The sequence below is a fragment of the Arachis ipaensis genome, chromosome B05 (assembly GCF_000816755.2).
Source record: "Arachis ipaensis cultivar K30076 chromosome B05, Araip1.1, whole genome shotgun sequence".
Classification (NCBI taxonomy): Eukaryota; Viridiplantae; Streptophyta; class Magnoliopsida; order Fabales; family Fabaceae; genus Arachis; species Arachis ipaensis.
This window is the reverse complement of record NC_029789.2, coordinates 122,773,362-122,780,940: the sequence shown is the minus strand read 5'-3', so window position 1 is coordinate 122,780,940 and position 7,579 is coordinate 122,773,362. Positions and strand designations below refer to the sequence as shown.

General features: G+C 31.8%; 1 long non-coding RNA gene across 1 annotated transcript; it reads left to right on the top strand.

Moving 5' to 3' along the window:
- On the top strand, nucleotides 2,190–4,809 carry LOC107643988. Its single transcript, XR_002363497.1, has 3 exons — nucleotides 2,190–2,541; nucleotides 3,395–3,482; nucleotides 4,326–4,809. It is a non-coding gene; the product is annotated as an uncharacterized LOC107643988 (long non-coding RNA).

Below are 7,579 nucleotides of genomic sequence, written 5' to 3'. Positions count from 1 at the left end.
TGAAATATTTTTTATTTTATTTTTTTATTTGAAAATAAAGATTGAATTCTAATTTTTTTTTTCCATAAAAGCTTGATATTGTGTTAAGATTGTCTCTCAAGTCTCAACAAAGTTTTAGTTTTTTGAATTAAAAGTACTTCAATGATTTTATATCAGACAACTATACAATTATGTTCGAAGCTTCAATGACATGATAAAATATAGCACGACGTTAAATAAAATTGAGAACTAATAAAATGTTTCCTTAAGGATTAAGAGTCAAGGCATTTATTAGAATAGAAAAGACAAAGCCTCAAGTCTCAAGAGTCATTTAACTAATTAAAATGTTCATTATTTGAAGTAACTAGTATAACACATTGCATACGTAAGTTGTGGTCTTGTGGATTGACATTTTCATAAATAAAATTAAGAGTAGAGTGATAAATAAGTTTTTGAAAATTTTATTTTTTGGATATATTAATTTCTAAAAAAATACAAATAATTTTTTTTACAATCTCATACATAAAAATATTACCTTTAAATTAATTATTATGATCAGAATAAAAAAATTAATTTAAACGTAATTTATTCACATTTATTATCACGAAAATTACACATAAAAATATTACCTTAAGAGATTTATATATTATTTTACTTACAAATTAATTATTCTATGAATTTGTCCCACCAATAATCAAATTGAAGCATCAATTAGACACCCAAAAGAAAATTGGAGCATCAATTGTACTTTATTGGGGGAAGCTAGCTAAATTATATATTCTAATGGATGAATGTGAAAATGTTGAATATGATGACCTCAAATGTTAAAAGAGTTGGAGTTAGAGAGAGAGGGGTGCGTGTTTGAGTTTACAAAGAATATGAAAGGGAAAGGGAAGAAAGTGGTGGTGGTGGATGGAGGTGTTTGAAAGCGAAAGATTTTGACTAGTTTTAACAAATGACAAACAATAACAATAATAATTGTAGACACGGAACTGCCCTTTTATCATTTTATTATAATATTCAATTCAATATTCATATATGCATGTCACTTTCACCAACTTGTGCTTTCGTTTTTAGGGGATGTTCCTAAAGTCGGTTCCTTCCATGTTATTTTGTGTTTTGTATATATGTCACAAAATATAAAAACAATAAAAATTGGGCATAAAATAAAATAATTTTATTACCCTTTTTTTTTTAAAATGTATCCCGGAAGTTACACTAAAGTATAAGGGGATAAAATTAAAATGCCTGTTGACATAAAACAATAATAGTTAAGGCATGTTTTTTTATACTTGCCTGATATTCAAAACTTTTTTCCAACTAATAAGTAGCGTTTGTTTGAAGAGATTAAAATTTAGATTAGGATACTAAAACTTAGTATTACATTTAGTGGGAAGAGATTTAAATTAAAATTATAAAATTTTAAATTTTTTAGTATTTTTAGAAAATAGAGATAAATAAATTTACCTTTTAATTTTTATATCTATTTTAAACTAAATATGATACTTAGACATAATTCAGTCCAATACATTTTATACTAAACACAATATAAATATAAAGACAGAATTAAGTCTTTATCTCTCAACCTCTATCATAGTTGTATACACCAAGTCTTAATTTTTTGTTTACTTTTCAAGGTATCTCTTAATCCGACAGGTTAAGAACTAATTCGCTTACGGATTTAAATTTTATTTAAAGGTTTGCCACTGACTAGTGAGTTGTCATACGCACGACTCCAAACTCTCAATATTTAGTTAAACATACTAGTAAACTAATTATTAGATTAATCTAAATTAATTCACCAGACCTTAAATTTAAGACCTGCTTAAGTGAATTTAAGGCAGGACAAAGCTTGGTTGGTCAATTGTTAAAGTGTCTAAAACTTAATTTTCCGAAATATGGGTTTGGACCTCATTGGTTGGACAGCACAAAGAGTTCCACTTGCCACCTGTCTATCTTTAGTAAGCCCATTGGGCCCAGAATGTATTATTTGTTTATCTTCTATCAACCTTTTTTAAACTTTTTTGAGTTCTCTGGAGAGTTGAGACTTTCAATGCATATTGGTAAGATACTGCACAATCATGACAAATATGGTGGCTTTGTCACATAATAATGTTGTGTGTGTGTCCCATACCTTAATGGTGTTTTTAATGTCACAACTTCAACATTGGATGCTGATTGGTGGGACCCAAAAATAAAAGGAGTTAAAGCTTAAACACAATAATGCCCACTTTGCTAGGGAACTTGATAATAATGCTGATGAATGATGATAGGATAAGATACACGCATGTCAGAGATATAGATCTGCCACTAATCTATGACTCTACCTTTTTTAATTTTTTTTTTAAAATTTTTTATCTATAAGGACATAAAAATCAGTGAGAAACTTTGCCTTTTGGTGAAGCAACTTTCAAAAGGGTGCTTATAGTTAACATTTTGAAGGTCAGTGTCATAGTTTGGTTCATATTTTTCTTTGTTTGGTAGACTTAGTTTCTCACTTGAATAAGAGGGTTTAAAATTACAGATTGTGAAGGAAATATGGCATGGAGTTTCGTTTAGCAGGTAAATATATTGTTCATTGGCTGTTTTTTTATTAGTACAATTCTTTGAGATATATATGAATCAAATTCATTGAAAATTTTTATTTTTTCTGAACAAATAAGATGAGGGGTTTGTTAATATTTCAATTCTTCATGGCTGTGTTGCCCCTCTTCATATTGTTGTTGAGGTTAGGTTTGTTCTAAAAATTTTAATTTATCAAAGTTTAATACATTTTCTAAAACTTATGCTCAAATTCAAGAAAGTTTTATTCTATACACATTATTTTCACAAAATTCTCAACATATAAACTAGTTTCTTTTTCACATCTTAGTTTCTTGTGCAGCCCTTTTGCTTGGATATGTTGATTTTTCTTGGGCTGTTCGTGGACCAATCTTCTCTGTTTTCATTCCATATTTCAGAATAATCTTTAGGATTCTTGACCATAGCAATGGAAATAATGGCATATACTCTCTTCTATTATTGTTTAGTAGATTTGTTTAACCACACATACTTTCTGAAATCATTGATTCATCCCTTCACAATTTAAAGTTGCATGTGAGTGTTACTGTTCTCTGTTTCATAGATATGCACTGCAGTTTAGTACTCTTTCTCGTCCAATCAGATTGATAAATTTAAGTACATTAAGAAAATTTTGTCTTTGTTTAGATATATATTGAGTTTTAAATATACTGTTTTGTTTATATGATCATTAATGTTTTCAATACTTTAGTCACTCTAGCGAGCTAGGCTCTTTTTCCTGCTATTTGAAGCTCAGGATTTTTCTAATTTGTGTAGTAACTTGGTTACATCTTAGTTAATAATTGGAGTAATAACAGAGATAGATTCTTAACAAATTTTTTCAATAAACTTGTAGGTAAAGCACTAAGAGTCTATAGGTTCTAGACAAACCGCTATATCAAGGACGTTATACACCTATGGATGGGATTTTTTACTGATATTTTGTAAGTGAATCTTGAAGCAATTTCAACTTTAAGAGCAAGAAAGACATAATCCACTCTTAACAACAAGTACTTGATACACCTACAATATTTTCTCCATTTTGTACAAAACCTCAAACCCTTCAAATAAAGATGCAAGAGTAACATCTTCAAGTAGTTCCAATTTCAAAAATAAGAAAAAACTACATATCTCTTTTCTTACAATGATAGTTCACACAAAAACACAAATCAAAACTCTCTTGAAGAGTAATTGAATATACTTTTTTTCTCTATGAACCAAAATTTTGTATATCTCTTAAATTTGTGTAGAAATACTTTGTAAAATCAATATAAATTAAGATAACTGCCAAGAATGATGCTCATTGGTGATAAATGACTCAATTGCCTCTATTTATATCTTTGTAGGTTGATGAGGTAAAATCATTTTGTCAAAATTAATCGTTATAAATTTTCTGACAGAAAATCAATCCATTGGGTTTTTATCCAATCAATTGAATAACTAGCCAAAACATTGGACATCTATTCTGTCATAGATTGAATCCCCTAAATCACTAAATCATGAACCAATTGATTGGACACTAAACCAATCGATTGAATATGTTAGAAATGCTTGGATCATGATAAAACAATCCACCAATCGATTCCTTAAGATATCCAATTGATTTATTTGTCCAATTTTAGCATTTTCTATGTTCTAATTAAAAACATATTACAACTAGAAGAGAAGTGGAGAAGATGATGCTTTTGATTTTAAAAAGCGAGTTCAAAAATTATATTCTAGTAGTCTCCACAAAAATTGCTATATATTAACATTGTAACAGTTAATCAGTTATTATCTTTATCCAGCAAAATAATAAAATAGAAAAGCAGCTTAAAGACATGGATGCGGACACATGAAAATGTAGCACAAATTGTGGTCATTTGAAGTATTATGGGCAATGAGCCATAGCTCACATGGCATTCTACCCCCTCCCCATCTCAAAGGTCTCGGGTTCGAGTCCTACCAGTTGCAACCGAGAAGAAAAAATTAGTAAGTATGTGAGTATGTGAGTATGTGAGAAGTATGTAAGTGTGTATTGTGTACAAGAACTATATTCACTGTTTCGGAAACTTTTGGATCAAGCTTCGTGCACGTACCATGCCAATAGTGGAAGAGGACATTGATATATCAAAGTCAGTGATATTGTTCAATATATGACTTCCTCAATGTTTTTCATTTTTCTTCCTTTGGAGCATGATGCCATGCTCTGAACCTTTTTGTAAAGAGAAATAGAGAATAGATGCTATAACACTCAAATTCTTGGAAATTCAAAATTGAATCCCTCTATAATTAGCTATATTTTGAAGTGATAGATGAAAAAGTTGTATTTCTTCTTTTTTTTTTGTTTCACTGCATTTTTTAGCTCGACAAACATAAGATAGAATTTAATTTTTCGATACTTATTTAAGTGGACGAATAAAATAATTATTCGATTAACCTAAATCGATTAAAATATAGTTATATTTCTTCAATTTCATAATAGTTACAAAAGTTTTGGTAACAAATATTTTATATTATGTAGAATTTATAGAAGGACTATATTCAAAGAGTGTAATAGTTATTTTTATAGTAATCCGGCTTTCATAATAGTTGGATTTCTCTAAATTTTGCATTGAAATTCTAGAGTGATAATCAAATGAAATTTGCTATTTCTAAAAGAATGGCAACACAGTGAAAGAATAGGATATATTCTTTCAATTATAATATATTGTATAAACACAAAATAACTATTTATTTCTAATATCAAAATAAAATTAATTATTATTTCCTTCAATCACACCTAAATTAGTTATGGATTAAAATTCATTAATTATATATTTTTGTTTATTGATAATTTGTCCATTATTCATATTATCTTTGATAACTTTTTTATTTCACGTGGGACTAACTAAATAATTACATACAGAATAATTAATGTTACTATCGCATTTTACTAAATTGAAAAAAATAAACTACCATTTCTATTCATGAAAGTTGAAAATGTCGACAAATCTATTCACGGAAGAAAGAAATTACCTAATGTACTCATCAATAATGACATTCGTGGGACGAAACTAACCAATCGTTATTCTGGCGGTGATTCCATTAGTGACGCTCCCTACGTGGCACATCACGGTGTTACGTGGCCTAGGGGGATTCATACGTGGCTTGCTGAGCTGTTTAACCGTTATAATGAACCTTAAACCCCAAAATTTCCCAAATTCAAAACTTCTGTCATCTCAAACACGAACCCTAGCCTTAGATTGACAAAATTCTTCGAAGATTTACTAATGTCGAGGCGAAGACTCTTTACTCCATCTTTGAATGCGAGCTGTAGTGTATCTGGAAGCTCAATTTCAAAGCGGGTGCATCATAGGAAGTTCAATGGCAGATGCTTCTGTGGGTTGGGGGTGACGTTGTTACAGTCGGGGACCGCGATGAATCCTGGGAGCTGGTTCGTCCGTTGTCCCAAATGGAAGGTAAACCCTTTGTACACTCTGTTCTATGTGAGGTGAATGCGTGTCTGATCTAATTTTTCTTTGCCATTGATAGACCTCAAGCTGCAGCTTCTTTGTATGGGTAGACGAAATCAATGGTCAGTGGGAGGGTTTGAGGAGAGGATTGTCAGAAAGAAAGATGCACGAAGATGTTCTTGAGGCTGAGGCTAAAGTGAAGATGCTCATCAAGTTAGGGAGGATTGAAGCTAAAGTTAGTAGCCTTAGATTGTGGCTTATGACTCTGTCAATCGTGGTGGTGTGTAACCTTGTGTGCTTTGTGTATCTGATTTTCAGGAGGTTTTGAGTCTGAGTAATTGTTCGTCTATGATTATGCAATGCAATGCCCTGGCTAGTTGTTTCATGTCTGTTCGATGTTATTGTGGTTAATGTTCTTGGTTGTGATATGGTTGTCATGACAAAAATACCCATGCTCGATTGAGAGTCGGACATTTGTACACATGACGAATATAAGAAATGTTAAATATAGTCTTACAAAATACATAACTTGCAAAAAATATCCATTACTAATCGGTATTTTTGTTTAGTTTTTATGGTATACCATAATAACATGAAACAGAGGTAAAATAACCTGCTATATACATAGTAACTGAGTTACTGAAACATTCAACTTATAAGTATAAGTATCAACAATGATTATCCATCCATACCGAAAACCAAAACATAAGAAAAACAGAATAAAGTATGTGACATATCCAACAATTATAACATAAACTACAGATCCAACAAAATAACATAATATAAACATGTTTGCTTCATGTATTTGGAGTAGAGTTGCTGCTTTCGCTTGATCCTTCTTTCAACTGTGCAGTGGTTGACCCTTTCTTACTTCCCTAACTGGAGCATCTGCATTTCCTTGTGGAAATGTTGCCTGCTGACTCGTTTCATCATCACTTGCAATAGAATCCAGCTCTTCAGACTTGTAACAATGCATCCCTGCACTTGGCTCAGACATATCTTCACCCTCCACAGGTATAAAGATTGAAGGATGCTTGTTTGGATCCTAGTTAGGTATGAAGGTTTGCCCTGATGGAGGAGGCCTCTCTGTCTCATAACAGTGCATGCCTGCACCTGCATCCGACATATCTTCACTCTCCACACGTATAAAAATTTAAGGATGCTTATTTGTATCCTAGTTAGGTATGAAGGTTTGCCCTGATGGAGGAGGCCTCTCTGTTGACCGTCTCTTCCTCTTCTTTTGACTCCCACCACCAACTTTTGGGTTTATATCTGGTTCGAGCTGTGAATTACTGGGTTGACCCTCTTCACCGGGTGTTTCCTTCTCATTTTGGATGCCAGTATCCTGAGATCCGGTTCATTGCAAGGCTATGGGATGTATTGTGTAAAAACCTCAACAGATTCTGCAGTACCTTTATCAAGCGTGGGAGTAACTGACTCTGCAAAAACTGAATTTTGGTGTCCAGTTTCTTCACTTGCAACTGGCACATGTGATAGTTGAGGGTGTGGAGGAATCTTCTCCAACGGTTGCGACGGTATTGAGGGAGATTGATATGTAGGTAAATTGGGTTGGGTGGGTGCATTTGGGGGCTGAATGGTTCTTGGTG